This window comes from Oxyura jamaicensis, chromosome Z, assembly GCF_011077185.1.
Source record: "Oxyura jamaicensis isolate SHBP4307 breed ruddy duck chromosome Z, BPBGC_Ojam_1.0, whole genome shotgun sequence".
NCBI lineage: Eukaryota > Metazoa > Chordata > Aves > Anseriformes > Anatidae > Oxyura > Oxyura jamaicensis.
This window is the reverse complement of record NC_048926.1, coordinates 28,083,370-28,108,561: the sequence shown is the minus strand read 5'-3', so window position 1 is coordinate 28,108,561 and position 25,192 is coordinate 28,083,370. Positions and strand designations below refer to the sequence as shown.

The 25,192-nt window shown below is 45.8% G+C and overlaps 1 protein-coding gene across 2 annotated transcripts in view; it reads right to left on the bottom strand.

Moving 5' to 3' along the window:
* Positions 1–19,755, bottom strand: part of KANK1 (KN motif and ankyrin repeat domains 1) — a 127,194-nt gene extending 107,439 nt beyond the window's left edge. The window contains exon 1 of one of the 2 annotated variants that reach the window (XM_035309084.1): positions 19,614–19,755. The gene's annotated coding sequence lies outside the window, so the exon portion shown is untranslated. Of the gene's footprint in view, positions 1–12,201; positions 12,220–19,613 lie in introns of those variants that run through there. The other variant, XM_035309085.1, reaches the window with a different exon arrangement.
* Positions 19,756–25,192: the final 5,437 nt, after the last annotated feature.

Below are 25,192 nucleotides of genomic sequence, written 5' to 3'. Positions count from 1 at the left end.
TAACAACCTTCCTCAAGTCATTCTGCCAGGAAGGAGTAGTATGAGCACAGAGCTAATTTGGGCTTGTTGGTTAAGCTCCTTCTCTTGCTTTATTAAGAAGGCCTAGACAAATAGTGTATCCATGGGCAGACCTCGGGGCCTTACAAAATATTTTGTATTCCACTGCAAGCTTAGGCACATTACATCAACATCTGGAGTGCCCACTAAAAATGTGAACACCTCCCCCTCAGCCCTGCAGTAAGTGTCTTCATGACACTGCTTCATAAACTGATCCCCAACAGAACAACAGAACATTTTTTTTTTTTTAAAAAAAAGACTATAGATGGCTTCCATAAAATTAATAAAAAAAAAAAAAAAAAAAAAAAAATTTGTTGTAATCTATAGCCTGTCTATACATAAACCAGGGTTTGGGGGAAAAGGGAGGGAGGGGGAATTCAGGTATATGTATAAGTAAACTTTTCCAGTCTTCCTTATCAGTGCTTAACTTCTGAGAGGAAGAAAGAGCTTTGCATCATTACTGATAAGAGACTGTTTCCAGAAGTGTTGGAGACCAGACTGCTCTGGGGGGAAGCGACAGTGAGAATCACTATGTTCATCTTCTCCCTGGAGGTACAGTCCTGCCTGGAAGTGCTCTGAGCACGCAGAACGAAGACAGTGTTCAAGCCATCCTGGTGTACACTGACACCTTCACAGGCCTGGAGCACTGAAAACCACAGATCCTGCATGAAACAAGCACATCTACAAAGGCTCCCAGCTGTGTTGTCCATGCCAGAGCCCATAATTAGTGAACAAGCTGCTCAAAATGCAGCAGATGCTTTGATACTGCATGTCACGGCATATCTGGACTAGAGCCAAAGAGCTGCTCACTGCCTGAGATAAGCTATAAGGGGGGGGTAAGGCTCAGTCCTCCCGGGAATGATTTCCCCAAGTCCTAAAGCACCAACAACAGCAATCAGAACATACCCTTCACAAAACCAGGGAAACATCATCCTTCTCTTCACTGCTACTCCACGGGAGAGCACTAAGTGACACATGGGGCAGCAGCAAACAACCAGCACGGTAAATTGCCATTCACATTTCACTCCTGCGAGTAACATGTATGTAGTTTAACAATACACAAAATCAATGCATATGCTAAACATGAAATAAACTGTACTCAAGAGCTAGGTGCTCCAAGATCGTGTTTCAAAGCAACACGGTATCTTTCTGTTAATCTTTTGGGAAAACCAGCATGGATAGTCTGCTGCAATGTGATTAACACAGGAATTCAAGCCTCTCCATTGTGACCTTCCACAGAAACCTCAGGGGTCAAGAGGTGCAGCTTGTATGTGTTTTGCTACAATGCCAAGATATCTGAACTATCAACATAAGCCTTCTCTAACAATAGGACCAACAAGTTTCTTGGGGGGACTTTCACATACACCCTCTAAGACTGCCACAAAACACATTCTACACACCCATTAAGGAAAAGTTGTTCTTCTAAAAAGTAGTTGCAGAAATTCCATTTTGATATTCAGCTGGGAAAAAAAAAAAAAAGTTTACAAACTATCAAAACTGTAACAAGGAACAAATAACTGCTTTCTTAGAGCAATGGTTAATTAACAAAATTAAGCTGAGAGGCGATTTCTTGCTCCAACAGTGAAGTGCGAGGCAGAGAGAGGGAGGGCTTGAGGAAGGTGGTTTTTTTTTTGTTGTTTGTTTGTTTTTAAATCTTCAGCCACATCACAGAAAACCCTTGGAAAACGCTCATGTGCACAAGCAAAATTGAAGCCTGGCAGCAACGATGCTCTGTTGCCTTTGATGCCGGAGGTGGTTGTGCCATCCTCCACCAGCTCAGTGACCTGCTCGGGGAGAAGGCAGTGAGGTGGGGAGGTGGCTGCAATCTATCGCCAAGCTCTGCAGAGGCCCCAGGCTCCGTGAGAACAGCAGGTGAAAATTTAAACTCAATCCCACTCAGCATGCTTGGTATAAATAGCCCCAGGGTGGCAAACATCAAGCCATGAAAAGAGATTATCAGATGAGTTTTTTTCTCCTCATTCTTACCCTTTGCAACTTGAGAAGAGTGAAAGAGGACACCAGCAGCTAGCAAGGAGGCTGCTAATTAATTCCTCCTCACCCAAGCATTGCAAAGCTTCCAGCGACAAAGTCCCTGCCAATCTAAGAACAAACACTTGATAGCATTCAAAGAAAGAGGCTTGATTCGTTCTGAAAAATGGCATAAGAAGAGACACGATCAAAGATCAACTTTTCCCCCCATAGACAGGGAAAAAATATGAGAGAAGCGGCATCACTCTTGGCTACGTAATTTTGGGACAGGTTAACGTTCAGAGCACTGACTTGTGTCCCCAGTCATTTCGACGAGGGGTCAGCATGCCACAGGCACAGATACTTTCAAAGGGATAATTTTGCATGAGGAAGAGTCCTTATGTTCTCTCTTCGATGAAGACACTTCCCCCAAAATAAACCATCTCAGTAAATTTCAAGAGAAATGCCCTGCTGTCAGGGCACAGCCCACATGCCATTTCATGGTGACAAGCCAGCGCAAGACAGGCAGCTGAAGCACTTGAAAGTGAGGTAGGCACAGCTCTGTTATCTTTAGGTGCTCAGTTAACCTGGATAAAAGGCTATAAAAAGCTCTTTGAAACTGGTTGTAAGATGAGAGATGAGTCAGAAGAAATAATGGGAGAACACTAAGAGGCCCTGCAAAGAGATTTCAGCTCTCTCAAGCTTTCTGCAACCAGCAGTAATTTGTTTGCCTAGCATGGCTGCTCTGTTAGCACTATCACAATCCCAACCGAGAAGCCCTGACAGCTGGGGCTGGACTCCTGGCTGTCAACAGGCAGATAAAGCCATAAGTCAAAGCATCGTCTGAAGCACCTGCAGATCAGCTGCATCTTTCTGGACCGCCAAGCAGACACCGCAGTCATTAAAACTTCAGGGAACAAGCCAACCTGCAAGCACAAACACTCTAAGATCCAAACAACTTTCACCCTTCGCACCCTACCTGTGTCTGTGATGTCCCTCCTTTCAGCTAAGATGCAATGAAGCATGCAGCTGTTTGAATTTATGTTGTGGTTTTGGATGAGGGAGGCCAAGATACAGACTACTGCAACGCCCAGAGGAGCTCTAGCCCCATCACCCTTTGCTGGTTATGTTTAAACACTCCCAGTTTTATTTCCCTGCACAACCTGCTCTTACCCAAGGCAAAGTGGGAACACCAAGACCCTCTCTTTACACTGTATGGGTCAAAGCTGGCACAGGACAGTGGAAGAAACAGCAGTATTAAGGATTTGGCTATGTCATATATACTGTGTCACCCCTGGGCACACAGCACACGTTGAACGCATGGCAGATGTGCACCTAGCCAAATGTGTTTCCTCCCATCAGCTTTCCCATCCTTTTGTCCTCACCCTGAAACTGCTTTTCTTCCCTCCTGCCCAGCAGTCTCATTTTTCCCTTGAGAAAAGGGCTACAATTTCTTGCCTTACCACAGAACAGAAGCTTCCCTGAAATCAGAGAAGAAAGAATGTTTTACTTGGTTTGAATCTTAAGACACATGCAGTTCAGTCTCAGGTGTGCAATTCAGAGCCAAGAGCAGAAGAATAGAAGGGTCAGAGAGTCAGGACCAGACACTTAAACACACCAGATTTTGCTCTGGGCAAACGAGATGGACATATATAATATACATACACATAAAAGGATTTTAAAGCAGAAATCCTCCGCTGATGATACCCTGTTGCTGGTTAATCGGTTCCCATGGACAAGCTCCTCTTTGAGGAGACTGACTGGCTTCAAGCCCTTCTTCATGCAGGCAGCCTGGAAGATGGACAGAGGAACCTGAAGACGCAGACAGGCTGGACCAGGAGCACTGGTGGCCAGCAGCTTGTCTGGGTAAGCAGACAACATGATTACTGAGCATTTCACTCCAGTGCTATCAGATCTGAAGCATGAGATGGAGCAGAATGTGTAAAGGAAAAGTCTCTTCTTTCCTACTAAACTCTGTTTTTCATTCTCAGGAGCAAAACAATGCCACAAACATTTCTTTTTTTGGTGTAAATTGAGGGTGAGTCCTTCCCTACTTAAGATAAACACACTTGTACACATTCCTTCCTTTTATACTGTGTACATCACTGCTTGGCATCACAGGCTGTAGCGGGATGACTCACTGTGGGATGTTACTGATTAACAGCTCACTTCAGGTCTTCTGTGTGTCTCTACACAACTCCTTACTCATATCACTCAGGCATCCTGACACCACCTGTTTCTTGTGCCTGCCCTCAGGTATATCAGACAAAAACTAACTCAACAGCCCAGAGTTCACCAGGTACCAGCAATCTTTTTCCTCCCTTCCAGAGCACAGACCCCACCTGCTTGCAGCTGCACAGTCCTGCAGCACCAGCCTTTCACATCCCTGGAGGCTCTGCACACCATACAGCAGGATTTTGGGTCTTGATCCTATCCCAAGTGTTTAAGCTTTGAGAGACAAAGCTGTGAGTCACTGAGCCCCCAGGGGCCAGGGCAGTGCCAGGCAAAGGCACGCTGCACCTGCCTGCCACTGGCTGGGAGCCTGTTGTTCGCTGGTCTAAGAGTTGTAAGAGATGACCAGCTAAGAGACCTTCTCCTCTTCACATGCACAGCCGGACTTATTTCCAAATGCAAGCTCTAGCAGTTCGCTGTGATCAGTCGTGCCAGCCCCACTGATTTGCACAAAAGCCAGAAATCACTGTGTCAGGCAACTGATAACTCCTGTAAGTATATAAACATTATCAGACAATATTTACATCTGCGTCAAACATGTGGTTTGGCCAAAAAATAAAAAAATAAATAAATAAAAAAGTTATTTCAGCCATCAGTGCTTTGATCCTCTGACAAATCATTTCCTGACACAAGCTGAAACAACACAAAGGACTTGACACCAACCAGCTGTCACAGTTGTGCTGCGAGCTGGCACTGAAGCCACGCAGCCAGAGGGGGAAGATTTAGGTGGTGGTAGAGGAGCAAATGGTAGTCTGCATGTCTGCATTCACAGCTTGTTTCTCCTTTAGTTGAAACTTCTGGTGGGAGCTGGCGGAATGGGAGCCCACCAAAACACGTGAACAGCTGCTGCAGGACACTCTGACACCACCAAGGTATAGCAAGAACTGGATGTGTTACAACCAGGGGCAGGAGAGGGGATGAAGGGGAGATGGCTTTTCTTTGTTTCTCTCTCCAGAGGATGCTTAGGCACTGTCAGAGCTCCAAATGCAGTGACCCCTTTTTGACCTTTGGGCCTGAGCTGAGAGAGAGACAAGTGAGCTTAACAAAGATCTGAGACACCAGATGGGAAAAGTGAAGGCAGAGCTATGGTTTAATAGCCCTCTCCTTTTATCCTGTTTAAAATGAAGCATTCACACGGTAACCCACAACCAAAAAAAAAATGAAAGAAAAAACTGATACTAGCAGCCTGCTTTCAACATCCTCCCTCAGATATTCCCCTAGAACAGATATATTCATATTTTCCTCTGTTTCTACTAGCATATATAGCACCTGGCAATTACAAAGAAATGCAGCTTGAGGGGAAGCAGATTAGAAATATGACTTGCTACATAGTTCTGGTATGATGAATTCTTAATTAAAAAAAAAACACTATTAATTCAAGGTGTTGAAAGGAACAGTCCACAAAACTAAGTAGTTTTTTCCAGCCTTCATCCTCATTTTACTGATGTATTTTATCACCAGCCTTTGAGAAACCGATTCTACAGTCTCAAGTGGAACTAACCACAGCACACAAAACAAAGAGTGACAGAAAAAAAGAACCTGTGAGATACCCCTGACATTTATTAACTTTTCCTACAGACAGCATAAAGCTGAACTCCCGAAACTCCTCCTCGTGCCAGACTTGTTACTCTAACACTTCTTAAAACGAGTTTTGGTTGCCAAGCAGCTCTCAGATGTGCAACTCGACCTGCCAAGGTCTGGCTGCACCAATGTCTTCAAGCTTCACAGCACAAAGGGATAAACTTAATAAAACCCATGGTCAGTGCTTTGAACTAAGGGTAGTTCCAGAACTGACATTACCCTGCAAGTCTCTGTTGTGATGCAAATGCTCAGCCTGCTCTCCTTCCCCCCTCCCGTGCATCACTGCTCCAAGACTACACCACCCAGCCCTGCCCACGCTCTTGCACCAGCATTTCACCTTTGCAGCCTCCTGCTCAACCTGACACTCGTGCCAGCACACCGGCAACCACAAGGGAACAGCAGCAACGTGCCAGCACTGTGTGTAACCCAGAGCCAAAACCAACCCAGCTCCACAGCTGCTGGCCAAACAGGGCAGCGAGCAAATTGGACAAGAGCAGAGGAAATGCTCATGTGGTGTTAGGTCAGGAGTTAAAGTATCACAATGCCTGCAACTTCCATCATGAACAGGACTGGCAAATGCCAGAGCAACACAGAGGAGAAACTCATCTGCACAAGACATCCAGCTTACGATGCAATTTCGGCCACCTGAGATAGCCAGAAAGGCAGCAGTAAGAAGGGTCGTCCTTCCTCCAGAAGGAAATTAAACTGTGATTTAAAATCAAGTTTTCAAGAAGCAGTCAAGATAATGGATGAAGCTAGTAGAGACTTCCTAAATCAGAGAGAAGCTTGGGATCTTGGTCTAACAAGATGAATATTATCCCTTTTTCACAATAACTAGGAGCCTTCTTTACCTGCAGGTCCATCTTCAGCTTCAACATCAGTGCTGACAGTACCATTATCATCACTCACCTCACCTGACTTCAGTCCCAACTGGGCCATCCGAAGTGAATCACAGGGCAGCCATGGAGCACAACAGCTTCCACCCCCCTCCCCCCCCCAATACAATAACAAAACATAATTCATACAGGAATGTAAAGCACAGGTCAGTCATGGCCATACTTCTCCCAGAATGTTAGCAGCCCTGTAACAATCAGCACTCAATTAACGTGTTTAATGAAAGGAAATCAAAAGGTCAGGTCAAAAGCTGTGTCTAAGTCAGCATTCACAGCTAAGAAAATACCAGACTGCTGCACAGGCAGCTGGTCAGAGCCTCTGGCATGCACAGAACACACAGTGGGGACAGACCACAGCCCACACTGCCCAGTTACAAACATCTGAGACTGGAGTACTAGCAGCAGCACCTGTAACGTCTCAAACCATTTGCATGCTGTGACCCCTGGGAAATGTGCTTTTTCCCCTTCTTCTCCCCCTCCCAATTTGATTTTATACTGTTTCCAAGATGACAATGGAAATGCAAGAAATGCACACAACAACATGACAAAATTCAGGCCAACATGCCTTGCTGAGAAAAGTTTCCTCTCTGCAACTTGACAGGAAGTACTATGTGCATCGTTCATTAGTTACAGATAATTTTTCTTTCCAACTCTGAGCACCAAGAATAGCCAAGGCAGCCTAGCACCTCTTTTTCCGTAACCAGACTATAACAGCTCACAGGACTGCATCAGCCTGAAAAGCTGCAGTTATCGCCCAGTGCTGCTATGTTATGAGAGGCACCTGCATTCTGTCTTTACAACCCCCACCCCCCCTTGTAATGAAGGGAAAAGTAATTGCACAGCTGACTCATCACTTCTGCAATATTCCCCAAGACAAAGTTCAGGACTAACAGAAATTTGATGACAGACTGAAAATGCAAAGGAACAGTTTCTCAAGACAAAGTCTTACTTGCCAGATGCAACAGAGCAGCCTGAAGTTATCAGGGCTGGCGCTTTCACTTCTTTATATATATACTGGGGGGGAGGGAGGAAGACTTTTTTTTTTCTTGCTACCCCCTTCTCCTGTATTCTCTTAGAACCTCTGAATAAACAGAGTGAGCATTCAGGGGCAGGATGAAAGAGAGGAGCAGGCACAAGTCGATGGGGAGTGAACAAAGCATGTGCTAGATAGAAAAGTTACAGGAAAAAGGAGTCAGGAGAGCTGAGGCAAGGGAATAGCAAAAGCATGAGAACTGCAGAGATGTTTCACAGACACGTCTGGGCAAACATTCAAGGCCACGAGGTAAAAGTACCAGAAGCCAGGAGTTGCATTGTGCCTCTTCACCCTGAACAAAGCTATCCCGAGCAGCTCCCATGAGGGACCTGCAGGCGGTGCCACGGCTTCCACACCAGCAGCTTGTGGGCAGCTAGGAGAAACCAGATGCACTGGGCATCCAGGCCTCCCCTAATCCCCCTCAATCAATACTCAGCTGGTAGTGGCTTAAGTGGTCAGGATGAGGCAATCGGCACAGATGGGACGGAGAAGTCCAGCTTAATCAGGAAGGCGGTCAGCTGGCATGGCCCGGACAGAGCTGCCCCTTGAGCAAGTTTAACCTCAGTGTCAGAACTGGTACATCTAGCAGGGATAGTTTCAGCTGCCTTATATTCACATGATGCAGTCAGAAGCATCCTGCTAATCCTCCAGAACTACCCTCCTAATTCACCAAAACTAGCAGGAAATTGATTTTAGCTTTTCTTAGGACGCTGTGCTGGAGACTACATCTGTGCGAGCTGTTCATTCATCCTGCTGCAGGCAGATACCTCTCACTGTGTGGCAGGCTAGACAAGTGGGGGAAAGCACCATTTTGTCTATCTGACTTTAATTTACCTCTGTATGCAAGTCAAAACCCATCTCAGATAAGACCAGCCTCTTTGTAGCAGAAGCTACAATGATCTACTGCAGTTAAATCCTCACCTGCAAGCCACTGTGGCTTTAATTAGATTGAGTCGAATCCTGGACTCTGCAGTCTAGACATGGTTTAGCAATTGCTTTTATGTGAGTAACTCATTGCAAGAGAACACAGTTCTTAAAGGAATTAGATACTCATCACATGTTAGGTTTTATCTGGGTCTTACCTCAATTTTTGGCAAAGAAAACTACTCTGGATTTGGACAGGACAAAGTCAGCCTAGCTGAAGTATTCAAGCAAAGTCCAAATGAAGATTTTACATAGGAAAGAAAATGTTCCTCTGATAACCTTAACACTTTTCCCATGTTTAGCCTTCCTGTTTGGAGCAGAAACATTTATACTACAGTTTTGCAGAATAGTATAGAAACACAACTGAGGCGATACTATTACTTGTCCTGTCCCCTTCTGACTATGTCTGTACTACTACAGGCAGACACAGAAAGATTGACACAAAGGAGAAAACAAAGTACTTGCTTCTGACCTACAGTACAGATAGACGACTCACATTTTCAAGGAATTTCCATGCTCATGCAGCTCTTCACAGAAACTTAAGGCAGGAATATCAAAGCAAATCTGTGTCTCAGCAACTTCAGGGTTGAAATCAACATGGCTAAATGCTCTAGCCCTCAGCTCAGCTGAAGTCGGTTTGACTAAGTTTAATGTACACAAAAAACTGCTGTTGGATGAGAGAAAATAGTAAGTGCCATTCTCCTAGCTATTTAATTGCTAGTTATGTTTTTCCCAAAGAATCTCCGGCAGAGTTTTGGTTAGATAGGGTAACACCAGCCCATTGTTTCTGAAGACTGGATGTACAGGGAAAGACATCTTACATACCTGTTGAATTTCTCTGCAGGGCACCAGTCACACCGACCAGCCAGCACTGGTACCAGCATGGCTGTAACTTGACATTGCATAATACAGGATTGACCAGCTCAATTAACAATTGCTCTCCAAGGCACCAGAGAGCATAAAGAAACCCATAAATCAGACCATTTCTACTCAAGCAGTTGAAGAGATCTTATTTTCTGCAGCTTACAGAGGAGACAACCCTGGCCAACTTTTGTGATGCAAATCAAGTTGCTTGGAGGAAGAAGGGGAGAAAAGGCCTTTTAATTGAAATTGCAGTGAAACTTCCTCCCTACACAACAGCCACGGAGACTCCAGGAGCCAATTCAGGAGCACCGCACCTCCTCCACAACGGCACCACTCTCCTTCAGACCCTTCACAGCCAAATTTCTAGCCCCTTGATCACACACTCACGTGCCTCTGTCACATCACTGACCTGCTGTCACCACAAAGGCCTGGAGCCACCCGGAACCAGCACCAAAGCACCAAGCTGTTCCTGAAACCGGGGGAAGAGGGCTGTAAATCACTGCCCTTCCACAAAGGTGTAGCTACAAGCAAGCTGCTGCGACTCCTTCACGCAGCAGTAAGTCTCCAAAGCAGAGCGCCTGCCCGACTGAAACAACTCAGGAATGCGAGCAATGTGGGCAGGGGGGCTCTGATGGATACTGAGGGAGGACAGGAGCAGGCAGACTCCTGTGGTTTCCCGGCCGAGCTGAAGGACCAGCCCTGCCGACCCCACGCGTGCACGCACAGGCACAGGCATCGCGGGAATGTGAGCAATGCAGACGGGGGGCCGGGGGGCCTTCGCTGCCTGGTAGAGGGGGGCGAGAGCAGGTACAAGACCCAGGGGTGGCTCTGGTTGCTTGCAGGACTCTTTAGGTCACAGCAGATGGGTCCCTTCTCATTCCAGCCTGTGCTTGTGGATGCAGAACTTTACATGCAGCTTTGCAGCAAGATCTTTTGTCGCTAATACCTACACCAGCTGAAACAAACTGCAGGTCCATCCCCTGGTATTTGGCAAGTTGCTGACATCAAAAACATACCAGCATCAGGAGCAATAAACACATGCACTTAACACTTCCTCAGCCAGTGATTTGATATTCAGCCCTACAAGCACAACCCTTCTGCTTTTTCTCCCCCAGGCTAACAGAAGGAATTGCCGGACATGGAACAGACCTGACGCTCTCCCAGCTTTTCTCCAGCCAAAAATAACAATTCCTTATGGCATGAGGAACGCTGTTTTAAAGGTTCATGAAGAACACCAGGCTGTTTCTACCACACTTTCCTGGTCCCAAGGTCCAGCAGAGACAGGGGCTGGTGCAGGAATGCTGCTGCTGCAAGAGCTCCCCGCGGGGCTGATGCCACAGCCGGCCAGCAGCATCTCTTTAGCACGCCTACCGTGCAACTCGTGACAGTCATGATGTGTGCACGGGCACAAAGAAGGGCTTGTTTTCCTTAAACTTCCCGAGCTGAGAAGGTTCCTGGTAGCCACTAGTATTTTTGTGGATGTGAGTGATCTCACACATTGCTTAGAAACATGACAGTGGTCACAAGCAGCAGCGGGGATGGGGTGAGAAACTGCAAGAACAAACACACAAGAGAGATAAAGGGCGAGTGATAAATCACTGATGGGATCAGGAAGAGAGCAAGAAAGCTTATACTACCCGCTGCTCAGCCCTTGTTCGCTTGAAAAAAAATCACGAAAAAAACACGGAAGAACAGAGTTAAGAAAAATGCATGAACTTTGTCAGCCCAGCAAAGTGAAGCTGAGGAGACGAACTGAAACTGCAGCTAATCACACCAACACCATTTTCAGCACGTCCTGATTTCAGAGATTCATTCCCAGGGTCTTCTTGCAAGTGACTCTGACCTGGCTACCAATAGGCCACGCACAGAAGAGAATCCAAGCAGACTGCCGGTAAAGTACGTGTGTGAAGAAAAAATTCAGTCCAGGTTTCCAATCCAGAATACTTCAATTCATCTAAGAAAAAAACTCTTCAAAAGCTTACCATAAAAACAAACAAACAAACGAAAAACAATTTAAAAGTTTAAGAATTATTTTAATACCATGTCAGGAGGGAATGGAACTTTAAAGAAAATCTCTTCTTGTGTTGCTTTCTGTAAAATCTTAAGGCTAGTCAGGGATAAACACTGTTGTTTTAAAAGCAAATTGTTTATTGAGATTTTTTTTTTTTTTTTAAATGCTATGAAGCAGCTTAATTCTAATCCCATTCATAAATCCACACTAAATCTTCTGGCTCTTTTCAGGTGTCTTTGAATTAGAAACCAAATGCAAATTTGCCTGCTCAAGAACTCTAACATTTTCCAGAGTCAACTTTCCTTTTTTTAAAGAGAAAATTTGCTCTTCAGCAAAACTGTTCAAGGACTGAAACTATGAGAAGTGACAGTTAACATGGAAACTTTCTCCCTGGAATTTGTTTTGTTTGTGGAAAATTGGAGATTGTGAAGAGAATTTTTAAGTTTAAAACATAGATTTTCTATTAACATCTTCATTTTGACAACTGATCTTCACGCAGCAAGCCAGTTTTTGGTTGCCAGTCTCTGCAAGAAAAGGTGACAGTGACAGATTATCAGAAAGCTGGAGAACACAGAGCAAGTTAGGAGGTGTAATACAGGAGCTATGGAAACTACTTTAGTATAGCCATGAAGTCCCACCTTGGTGTACTTGTATGGTTTTCCATAGTGTCCATATGCAGTTTTGGACAATGTCCTCCACTTTGCTAGGATTTCTCCAGCCATACCGCGATCATCTTTTACTTCTGGTCTCTTGTGCACTTACACTGCAATGAACACAAAAGCTGAGCCTAGCCTGCTAAATTACTTCCGCTTCCTGTCCCTGTTTGCCCCAGAAACCCAATTACAAAGTTAACTCATGCTAATGGAGCCTGAAGGGATATGCACCCACTCTCAGCTACATGACAAATCAGTGAATGAACTGCCTGATTTTGACCTTTGTTTGGTGATCTAAAATGTAAACAATGCATATCAAAGTTATCTATGACAGAATACTAGATACAGCTTGGTCTACCTGTGGGAATTGGCATTATAAGTCAGATTCAAATAGATGTATCATTATACAGTAAGGCACTCCGTTCAAAAAACAAACAAACAAACAAACAACAAAAAAAAAACAGCTGGATCAACCCCAGCATCAGTTCCTACTCTGATGAAAGTTTCAGCTAAAATCTTCCCTCAGCAGATATTTTGCTGTGTCAACTAAAGGCACATCCACTTCGAAGAAAGCAAGGCTTTGCTCCAGCGAGGCCCTCCAAAAGCCAGGCTTGCCGTGGGAAACAGACTGTGCCTTAGTATATCAACCACTGAAATCACAAGGAGACGCTGAAAAGAAGGAGTTGAAATAGAGTATAACCTGTCTACTAGCATCTGGGTTTCTAACAAAGCACTGGTGAGACAAAAAAAAAAAAAAAAAAAAAAAAAGCCCCAGGGGCTTAAATTGCCTTTGCCAAACTGCAAAACAGAAAAGACCTATCAACTCTTTTGTTCCGACTTTTCTGTCGGAAGCCTGGAAATCAGAGACACAAATTTCACAATATTTTTTCATTAGTAATTATGCATGGGTCATGTCCCCTTACCTTTGTCTGATAATCAACATCTTGACTGTCCTTTGTTACTTTTTATATCCTAATTTTAAAACACTTAAAAGCCAAAAACAAGAGAAAGAAAGGCTCTAGTCTTAATACAAAGATTTTTGTTTCCTTTTCTTTCCAGTCACTGCACTTCTTGGCAAGTTCTCTGGCACAGTACTGAAGAGCTGCAAAACACTCTGATGTATCTTTCTTTCTCTGTCCAAACCGGATTAGCTGGGAGTAACCCTTAGAGATCCTCTGCATTACCATATGCTGAGACAGGGATGAAAAGAGCAACATTTGCAGAAAGTTTACTATTGTCTGCAGTCCTTTGGGTTTTTTGACACAGCTGTTCCAAAGCAGCTCTGGAATGAGACCCCTCCTTTTCTCATTTAGCAGCTCATGAAGTGAATGAAAACACTGTGACAGAAGTCCTAACATACACAGACATATTTATGCACCTAAACAAACACATTCAACCTCTGACATGTCTCACTCCAGGGGAGACTCCCAGCTGTTATATATCAAAACCAATTACATTTTTTTTTTTAAAAAGGTCAGAATAACTCAGGAAATCACTATTTTAAACTAAACTCTTCCATCCCTGCATGAATACGAAACACGAGGCAAAGGTGTTTTCCAAATCCCACGTGCCGAGTGGAACGCTCCTTTCAAAGACGTCTGTCAATGGGACAGACTTTAGAACCAGCCACATTGGCTTCCACAGGCTCATGGGGGAATCCCAGTGTCAGGAATTAATGGACATAAAGTCATGGCACATCTCTGTGCTGGTGCTGGGATGCTGCCCACCCCCTGATCTTGGTCTAACAGGTTTGTTTCCAGACACATTTGGTCCTCCCAATCAGTTGCATCCCACAGCCCATAAATACTAGTGCCTTCACAAAGAAGCTGGCAGCAGGAGGACAGGAGGGGACCTCGCTCATCTCAGTGGGGCACAGGTTTGAAGCGGGCTGAAGCCCTGCAGGAAAGAGCAAGGAGGTGCAAGGATTCATAGGGATGGCAAAAGACACCGCAGCAGTTCCAATGCCATGTCTGAAGTTCATGGTGCGAAACCACCTGGGTCAACCTGGGCAGTACCCTCCCCCTTAATAATTACACTGGAGATCTGGAAAGGGATCAGAAATGTGTCAAAATAATGAAAAAGTCTCAGAAAAGAAACTGCTTTTGCTTTTAACAGATTGAGAAAGCACTATCTGGAAGCAGCTAAGGAATTACATAAAATAAAAGTACGTAAAAGGTAAATCAGAGGTTCTCCTTATCGCAAGGATGAGGTATGATTAAGCTATGCAATTAGGAGGCCAAAATAACAAAAGAATAAAAAGACATCTTGACTGCTCCCACTCTTGGTCTCATGTACATGCATGCATACAGATCCATGCCACAGAAATCACTGCAAAGCATCCATGAAGGCTATCAGCATGGTGAGGCTGAGAGAAGGATGGTACAAGTAATTGTATCATCCATAGCTACGCTTGGAAACCCTAAAGTCGTCAGGGGAAAAAAAAAAAAAAAAAAAAAAAAAGGCCTAGGGACTTAATGCTAAGAAAAAAAAAATACAATGTCTGCTAATTACAGACTGATACAAGACATAAGGCAAGGGACAGATTAATCCTCCCCAGCCTTGAGTGTGCAAATACTATGCATTTCTCAAATCCTCTGTTACAAAATTTCTCAGCACAGAGCAGGCTTACTGGGGCTGGAGCCTTGCTGGGTAACTAACATCTTGGCTGTTATCTTCTCACTGCCACCCTCCTGAGCAACCAGCACTGCCCCAGGTCCCTCCGCTGCCTCTCTGCTAAAAGGAGCCAGGTGAAGGAGAGAAGCCACTCAAAATGCCTGAGGAGAGGACACCCAGACTAGACAAGCTTGTGCCAATGGTGGACCATGGACTGAGAGAGCAGGACAGCAGAAGACCCAGCAGCAGCACAACCCATGCCTGCCAGGGTCCTGCAGCTGCACAACCCTGCACAGGCTTCCCTCCAGGCACAGAAGGCAGGCCAGAAAGAAAACCACAGATACTCGGCAACCTCCACCAACAGAGCTCAGGGCACTTACAGATGGGGAAGGGCACCCTCTACTTCTCTGGCAAGAGCCAAAGTTTCATAAGGCATGGGCTTAAAGGCTGCCAAACCATGGCAGGCCATCAAGCCATCTGGTCTATCACTTGAGAGGTGTACTGAATGCAGGCCCGAGACCCACAGAGGTGTCCTTGCTGTCCTCCCTGGGTGGCCCATGTCCACCAGCTGTCCCTGAAGCAGATCCAGCTCCCAGCAGTGCCATTCTTTTGTAATTCAACCAGTTACCACCCTTCAACAGACCACTTTCCTCAAGAGGCCTTGTTTTAGGGAAGTGTTGCAGCCTCCATCCCACCAGGGTCAGATGAGATACCAGGGTCTAGTGTTGGCTCCTGCGTGCAATAAGAAGCATGTGCAAACATTTTCAAGATCAGTATTTTGGTTGACAAAAAGGCCAGACTCGTTTGAAAGATTTGCTTAGCTACAATTAAGTTTCAACTGTTCGTGCCTGACGCCTCTGCCTTCAGTATACTAACTCATCTGAAGAATTAAAGGGACATTTGAAACACAAATGACTCAGGTTTAATTGTCAGGTGTCCTTCTCCAGTACAGCTCTAATTAGAAATCAGAAACATTTTTGAGAGCAGAAAGAGACTAAAAATTGACATAAGCTGCCACAGGAAGCCTGTGGGAGCATTTTAGGTCTAACAGGGTGCCTTCTTTAACTTATGCTTTAGCCAAACGACTTGTTGGACTTCATACATGGTAAGAGCCTAGGGCCTGTGACAGCCTGTAAGTGAGGACAGACTGCAAGAGCATCTGAGTGACACAAGTCCTTGCATTACTAGCAAAGCTCAGAAAGCATTTTCAGTATCCACAGTCAACACCTGAAAAGTCATTTCCTGTTTTCCTCATCAATGGAAAAGTACAGTTTAATGGTGAAGAAATTACTATCACTGTACACATCTTTCTGCTATCTTGCAGAGGTTGCAAGGGGAAATCTTGTAAGAAGAATATGATTATACCTTAAACTAGTCTTCAGATTTAACTTCTAGTCTCAACATAGCTGTCATGATTGCAGACAGCTTTCCTCAGTAAAATACATGGAGGAAGCAAGTGAGATAGAAATTAGAGTATAATTCACAATACAACACTGCTAGGAGCAACCTTCACAAAATATACAACTGCAAGAAATAACCAACTATCCTATTCCTGAGATGTACTGTTACTTCTCTTTGGGCCCCAGCCATCTGACATGCAGACAGCTTGCACATTATTTCACCTCAATAGGCAGCATCTATAATGATAGCAAGAGATAACCGTGGAGTATCAAAGTTGACAAGCCTAAGTGGTTTCCATGATTTCTCCATGAGATGCCTAAATGCTTTTTAGAGCACTGCCAATTATTCAACCGCAAAAACAGATACTTTTAAGATACTTAAGATGAATCATTTCCCACTAGAACCAAACACATTAAGTTTGAATCTGAATCTCTAGTCAAGACAAACTTACGTATCTGTTGTAAGTAATGAAATAAGATTTGTATATAAAAAGTCAGAATAAAACTCAAAAAATGTTTTAAGTAAATCCAGTAAAAAATACAGTAAGAATTTTATTAATTAAAAAAAAGTTAGAAAAGTTAGAAAGTTATTCACAAATGACATATACTGTATTGTCAGAAAATTAGGTAGAATCAAAACTTTTTGCAAGTTGTTGGTTGCAACACTTTGTGTTGCAATTCCAAGTGAACTCCACAACATTATGACACAACCTAGTTATTAGCTTAACACTTGTCATCTTGCCACAATGCACAAAAATCTAGGAAAAAAAATCATACCTGTACATGTACATACACACGAGCTTTCAAGCCACCTTGGGAGTTCTGCATTTCTTCCCTTTCTAAGGCACACAGACAAGTTTGGATGGATCAGACAGTACAAGCAGTGATGCCTGAAACTCCCACCATGCCCCATTAGCCAATTCCATTAGCTAAATGACTAGGAAAAACCTCCTTCTCCGTGACCTACCACTACAATAGGTGCTGACACCACAAGAAAATTTGCAACTGTCCTCAATTAACAACTAATGCTTTGGTAACTAAAAGCGCGATCAGCTGCCTGTTTCCAACAGCTCTGGATCATTTACAAAAGAGACTCTTCATTTAGAAGTTTTCATTTCACTTTCAGCATCTATTATTTAGATGCACAGGGCACTGCAGAAAACAAGTCCACAAGCAGTACCAGAAGCTTACAAGCCCAAGAAAACTGCCTAAAAGGCAAACGTATACAAGGGGGAATGACTGAAAAAACTCATCTCATACAGAAGCCATTCATGGTATGAGAAATACATCCATTGCCAGTTCTGCCCATGGCATGGAAGTAGCATTTAGAAACCTGCTCAAGCAGCACCTAAAAGCTCCACCTTCAGTTTCCAATTGAGGGCCAAGTGTTGACCTCAATTTCCCCAGCGCAATTTTAAAGTAAGACCTAATCTCTAAAGAAAGCAGGTTTGTGCAAGTTTAAAACCTGAGGCACTGGGGACTCCTCTACAGGCTGGAGTGCTACAGAAGTTGTCAACAAATTAGCCAGAGCAGTCATCAGTCATTTATTTAATGGCAGTATCATGTTTGCCACCAGATAACTATTCTCAGCAATTGACGAGTTTTCCTCTGGCTGGGACTCAGGCAATAGACAGAGAAAAATCTCACTGTGACATCACATAACTTTGCTGTGACATCATGTAAGAGTTCAGAGAAACATCAAATCCCACCAATAAGCACATGATGGGTTAAATCACAGATTTAGATAAGCACTAGTGTGTAGCTACCTACGCCTCTGCCCAGCCTGGTGTCATGCTGCTGCTGGGTGCTGTCTTGTCGGAGAGAGCCACATTTCCCCACATGCACCTACACCCCACGGGATGCTCACACTATGAACTCATACAGCCATTCCCCCCAGGTCCCACACAGCACAGGTACAACCTCTGACTCAAAATGGCTGGAGGAACAACACAAGCTCCCATGCCACAAGACACCTTCTGCTGAGGAGGCATTCTGGGGTTCTGATCCCATTTTACCTAGTCACTAAGACGAGCCAGATGTTCCCAGCTGGAGGAGAGACAAGACTTCATAGATGCAACTGACTGGCTAGGTGGGTCCCAGCCAGAAGCTGTGCCCCACATGCACCACTCCCCTTGGGAACTGGACTCCTAAAGACCCCAGAAGCAATCCCAAGGGCTTGAAAATCCACTCAATGTCAGGGCTTTCTTTCTACCTTGGGTGCCTATTCCAGGACTCAGCCTTTTTAAAATGTTCATTAAACCCATCAGCCACCTTCTACCTCTCTCATATTTTACTTTCTTCACAACATGCACAAACAACCTTTAATCAGAGCCAGCCACCCCATCAGAAAGAGTGAAGTAAAAGGGCAAGATATCTGATATTTTCAATCAGCAAATTGTCATGGCCACTTTTCTTGGCTAGTCGAGATTCAAGGTTGTCAGCTAAGCTACAGAATTGCCAGAAGGGTTATGCTGTTAATTAAATGTTTTGGAGCTTTGATTTTACAAAAAGCACACCACGACTGACCTTAACATCAGAACAAGAAAGCTAAACATAGCTTGGTCTTAAGTAAAACCCAGGGCCAAAGAAGTCACAAGAAAGTCATTTGCGGTACCGAGGCTTACAATTATGGCTGAATAAGTTTTAAAACACAATTGTACATCGAGCTATAGGGCCTTTTCACGTTCTTTGTTTCTGAAAGAATAAAACAGTTTTCAGACACACCATGACGTCTTTAAGTGCTTTTCGAGATCCATGAACAGCAGCCCAAGTTAAGGCACGTTCATAAACTGGGCACTAAAACCCAAAGCTTCCCACCTCTACCGCCCCAAAAGAAAAAATCGCTACTTCTAAGTGCTAGCTCACAGGTCAGACGGTACCGACGGCAGTCCATTTAACCGAAGCACGGACGAGCACAGGTCCCTCTGTGGATGCGACCCGCTCCCCACGCCGACACCCTGCCTCGCTCCCCCCTTCCACAGGTGCCTCCCCATCTCCTCTCGCCTCGCTTCGGCCCCGAGACGTGCGCACGGGGACACGACCAGCTCCCGAAACGAGCGGCAGAAACCTGCCTCCTGCGTGCTGCGTGCTCTCGGAGGGGCAGAGGGGCAGGGTGCCGGCAGGGCGTGCGGCTCGGCAGCGCTCCGTGCCCCGCCACCGCAGCGCCGGCTTTCCCCTGCAGCACCGTGGCAAAATAAATACAACAATTAAATAAACAAAAAGACATAAAAAAAAAAAAAAAAAAAAGTTCGCATACCGCTGCCCGCCCCGAGGGAAGCACCAGGCAGGGGACCGGGACCTGGACCGGCACCCGACGGCTGCGACTCCCCGCTCCCTCCCCTCCGGGGGGGCTCCTCCGCCCCTCGCCCCCCTCCCGGCGCTCACCCGCGGTCTCGGCGCCCCGCCGGGGCCCCGCGGCGGGGGCGAGCATCCCGCACGCCGCTCCGCCGGCCGCTTTGTACCGCCGGCCACCCGCACTGCGGCTGCGCGATGCCCAAAACCGACGGCGGTCCCCGCTCTCGCCCCCCGACGGCGCCGGCCGCACAACGACCCCTCCGCGTCCCGGCTAAACTCTCCTCCCCCGAACCGGCCGGGGGTGGGACTTGGTGGGGCGGGGGCGGTGGGGTGCGGTGCGATGCGATGGGATGGGGTGGAAAGCAGTGGGATGCCATGCGATGCAGTGAAAGGCAGCGGGATGCCATGGGATGCCATAGGATGCAGTGGGATTTTTGTGCAGGTGCACAGCATCCCGTGTCCTGCCGCCCTGCGTCCCCCCCTTCCAGCTCCGCAGCATCAGAGATGCACTGGAGGGTCGGGGATTGCTAAAGAAATTTTTTGTTTGTTTTGTTTTGTTTTGTTTTGTTTTTCCATCCATTTTACATCGCAGATCTCCCAGTCACTGGGATGCAGGAGCTCTGCACCAGGGAGAGAGGGGTTGCCATCGAGGAAAATGCAGCATCCTTGGGAAAACCCCACAAAGATTCAGGGTTAACCTGGGAGAAGCCCTCCCGGTGCTCTGGGCAGAGGGACTGACCCTAAACCCTTCAGGAGGGTTTGGACCAGCCCCGGTGCCAGGACAGAGCTGTGGGCAAAATGAATTTTTCAGCCTCATGCCTGGGCAGGAGGTGCCTGCCTGCCACCAGCCTCTCTGCTGGACGGGGACCTCGGCCAGGAGCCCGAGAGGAGAGCAAAACATGCATTAGCTCCTCTGAGCTGCTTTGGAAATCTCACCTCAGGACCAGTGTTATTAAACCAGTGTCTCAATCTTTACTGGCCTGAACAGGCTGGCTCTGAAGTCCTTGAAGCTATGAAAGGGCACAGCAGTTCCCGTTCTGTGAGTCCTGAGTTTTTGGCTTAACTGCTTGAATATTCAGTGTGGATTGATGCATGGTTTCTTTCACTCTTCCCACACTTAACCCAGGTGCTATCCTCATTGCCCCAGGCTCCCAGGTCCCTGGGAGCAAATGCTTCGGAGGCTTTGTGGTGATGCCACACAGCTTGGCACACCCCTTTTCCTGGTCTTCCCTGTGCTACAGTGTCAAACACTGGCTGGCACCTTCCCTTGCTCCCTTCTCATTTCCTTCTTTCTGTGTCACTTCTCTGCTTTCCTTCTGCATTTTTTTTTCTGTGTGATTCTCTTTAAAATATTAATATTTCTAGAGTTTTTTTTTCCAGATATGACACCTGAAGCTCATGAACAGTGAACAGCAAGGATTGCTTCAAGAACATTCATTCCAGAATATAGCAAGGAAGACATTAAGGAAATTTTAAAATTTCTGGTTTTCCCAGTGGACCTGCCCAAGTAGCATTAGGCAAGAAATTATAGGGTTTTCTTGTCCTATAAAAAGCTAGCAGGCTTAGTGATATTTCCATCTAAATCATTTCCAGTATTTCTTCTGAAATACCCAAAGCCATTAAAACGTTTTAGAGATTAAAATGCACTGAGTATGTTTGTAAGTAAAGCTGTTATGATGTTGATATAAACTATCTCTCAAACCTCTAATATTTACCTAAAAAAAAAAAAAAAAAGACACTTTAGTATATTTTAGTTCAACAACACATATTTTTAGAAATATTTGCAGCTGAAGGCTGTGACCAGGCCCCGCAGCACATTAAGACACTAATAATTATGACTGTGCTAAGTCTCCATGAAAAGGCAATTTTTTATGGCTGAGCTACCAATTCTAGAAGAAAACGGGGGACTGATGAAAGAAATAGTTAAGACAACAGAGAGTACCACTTACCATCAGTTATAACAACAACCAGAAGAAAAGCACGCTCAGGCCAGCAAACAATTCCTTAGCATCAGCTCATTCATCCGAATAGTTGGGTCAGGACCGTGTTGTACCAGAAACTGTACAGACATGGAGTGAAAGCACTCCAGACCGCGGCAATGAACAGAGCAAGCAGATAGGGCTCTTTCTACTCCTCCCACTTAATCCTTTCTTTCAGGAGTTGCCAACTCAACAGTTTACACAACTGAAATTAAATAAAGAAGTCAATTGTTGGTTACCTGCATAAGTGTGGCAGGAAAAGACTCTCAGCATGGTCATGCAGTAGACGGTACTTTTCTCTTGGACAGTGCAGCTGAAACCAGCAGGTCTTGTTTCATACTTCAGAAAATGGGGGTGAACCTGGGGGTCTGCCAGATGGGGAAGAAGGGGAATATAAGGGAGCAGAAAGTGAGGAGGGCCAGTGAGCCTCTTCATGCTCAGCTCCATCCTCCCTGGCCTCCTGGGCACATGCATGTGGGGGAGGTTGGGAAGCGAGGTGGCAGACACTCCCCAGGCTCCCTGTAGGGAAAAAACAGCTTTAGTCTAAAGGAAAGGTGAGGGAGGGAAGGGGTCGAGAGTGCCAGCATGTTCCTCGCCCACTGCAGGTGGGCACATTTAGTGGAGGAGCAGGGTGCTGCTCCCTGGGGTGCACTGCGGGTAGGAAGGCTGGATATACCCTTAACTTTCGGCAGACAAAACCAACCCACTCACCCCCTAAACCAACAGGAACAACAACAACCAAAACACAATCCCACCTATTTTCCTAAAACCAAACCAAACCAACAAAACAGGTGCCCCGTATTGGTGAGCAAGGTGGCCTATAAAATCACAAGAGGCATGTCCAGGGGTTGAAGAAATAAATCAAGGTAATTACTTGAAGAAAGTGTTCACATTGCAATTTCCATGATCAGGCCCAGATAAATACTGTGTATGCTTTGACACTCTTGTCTGTGAGATATTACCTATACTGTGAGTGGAAATGGCCTGGTAGCTACATCAGAGGCAGGCTGCACCAGCCCTGCTCCCATTTGCGGCCCAAGCCCTGTTTCACAGTGTGGAAAGGAAGCCACAGAAATACATCCCAGAGGAGTCACTTTAGGACTTCCTCTAACCAGGGAGGGAATCTGTGCCTCCACAGCAAGCAGCTCCTCAGCAGGACAGTGGATGGAAAAGGCTGATGCTCACTGACGTTTTGCAGTGCTCTGCCACCACCTCCCTGCAGCACCCCAGGATCCGAGATGCAAAATGTTGCAGCAGCTGCCAGGGCTCTGCAAGGCTCCAGGGGGGACCCTGAGGCCACAACAAGCTTCACCTGGTCTGCTGCCGTAAGTGGAAACATCCCTGCCTCTTGAACAAAACAATCCTATTAAAATTTCACAGACAGAATAATCCCAGTTCTGCCAAAACAAAACGAAAAGTTGAACACTTTCTTTCCATGGGAAAATCCAGTGCTTCCCTGTGCCTGATTTTGCCCAGCCTAGAAATATCACTGACACACACACAGACACACAAAGAAAAGTCCCCTTACCAAAAAGAGGCTCTGGCCTGTGGGAAGCAGTGGTCACAGCACAGGCCTAGGCCACAGCACCACCACAGTTCACTCCTGCCTTTGCCTTCCTCGGGTCCTGCAGAGGGATGGGGTGGGATGGGGCTGCGCTGCGGGGAAGTATCTCCTGCAGAGCCCTGGGGTGGGTGCACCGCTGCTGGTGTGTGAAGGACACTTTGAAGTGCTGATCACTGCCCAGCAGCTGCTGCTGCCAAAGCTGAGTACCAGCTTAAGGAATTAAGCAGAAGTGCATCTTAAAAGCACTGCTTCCTTTCTGCCCTGCGAACCCTCCTGCAGAGCAGGGGCCACATGCTGTGCTGGTGTGGATGACCCCACTCAGTGGCCACAGCAGCTAGGAACATTACACATCCCAAGACTTAGTTTAACCCTCTCTGCTAGCAAGCCTGTAAAAGCCCAACTCTTTTTTCCTCTGTGCATCTGCTGTCCTGACTTGCTTTTTAGGGAAGCAGCAGATTCGGGAGGTGTACAGACCCTCTGACACTGCTCTGAGCCCAGCGCTGTGCTAGCAGATTACACTGCATGGCTTGTTCCCTAACACCGTCTGCAAAGGAGAGAAGCTACACAAACACAAAAGGAGGCAGGCTGTTTTCTCTGCCCTGGCTCAGGACTCACATCTGTGGCAGCCTGGATATAGCACCATGTGCTCGCCTGTCAGTCCCAAGTGAGATGAAGCGATGCAGCGTGCGGCTGAGTTCCTAACGCCTGAGTTTTCAGCCCTGGAGGGTGCGTGTTGCCATTTGTCACACGTTGTCTCGGATCCCACCATAATGCCTGTGGACATTTGAGGCTTAGCAATTTTCTTGATTTGTGCATGAATGCACAGGAATGCAACTCCAGAAATCATTTACCAGATGAAATGTAGCACTTGCCTTTCCCCTTATCTTTAAAGGAGCAGTGCCAGAATGCTATACTCCCCTCGCTTTGACCGGGTTGAATAAAATGGGGGAAAAGTCACCATAATTTTGCCTTCCAGATTTAATCTACCTTTTATCACTGAAATGTTTCAAAGGATGATTGCTTTTTTTCCAGAGCTACCAGACTTTTATTTTGCTTCTGAGCTGGGTGAAAATGTTATCGTAATTTCAGTTGAACCAGCAGCATTATGCAGTTTTGTTACCCAACTCAGCCTCGACAAAGAGCTTTACTTGAACTTGACATCTGCCATGAGTCATCTGACAGCTAGAACAGGCACATAATAATTTTTGTAATGGGTACCTGCACAGAGTAACCTGGGTCTAGAGCTACCTTAGGGAAACATGCTACAACATATCATTGGCACCAAAGGTCTGTTAGGACAAACACAATGGAGGAGATGAGTGGGTCCACATGCCAGCTCAGGAGCAGGAGCTCACAGAACACCTCTTTCTCCTGCCAAGGCAGGCAGAAGACTTTTCACAGCACCCCGATAGCAAATTAGAGACCCATAGTGAAGGAGAAAAGCAACAACCATATTGTGCCATAAGAAGAAAGCAAGAGTGAAAAAACTTCAGCAACTTCTTGCTGGAGCCAGAATGTTTGTTGAGTGATATCCCAAAATTAGACTCAAGTCAGAGTGATCCTAAATTTGTGCCTGCTCACCCCAGGGAACGGCAGGGTCAGGAAATTAATGATCCAAGAGTTCTTTTACCTAATGGAGGAGTTCCTGCCTTCATTGGAGCTGATATTCATTGCTGATGTTGGCTCTGCAGCAAGAGATAGGACCTGAGGGACACTTGAAGGATCCCTGCATTTTCCATGCATTCAGAATTTTCTTTCTGCCTTTGTACACTACAAATTCTCGAACTAAAATGTGCTCTGTTCAAGATTTGGGCTAGTATGGACTGTTTTTAGGCACAAATAGATCTGTTTGCTTTGTACAAATGATGACTCGATTTCAGCTACAGATTTCATGAAATTCATTAGTTAATTGTTCTCTTAGGAGGACAGCTTTCTCGAGATGGAAGATTTCTCAATCTTCATCCTAATTTCAAATTCACAATGTCATTTTAACTTAGCAAAATGGCACTGTTTTTCCTTCCTTCCTTCCTTCCTTCCTTCCTTCCTTCCTTCCTTCCTTCCTTCCTGCCTTCCTGCCTTCCTGCCTTCCTGCCTTCCTTCCTTCCTTCCTTCCTTCCTTCCTTCCT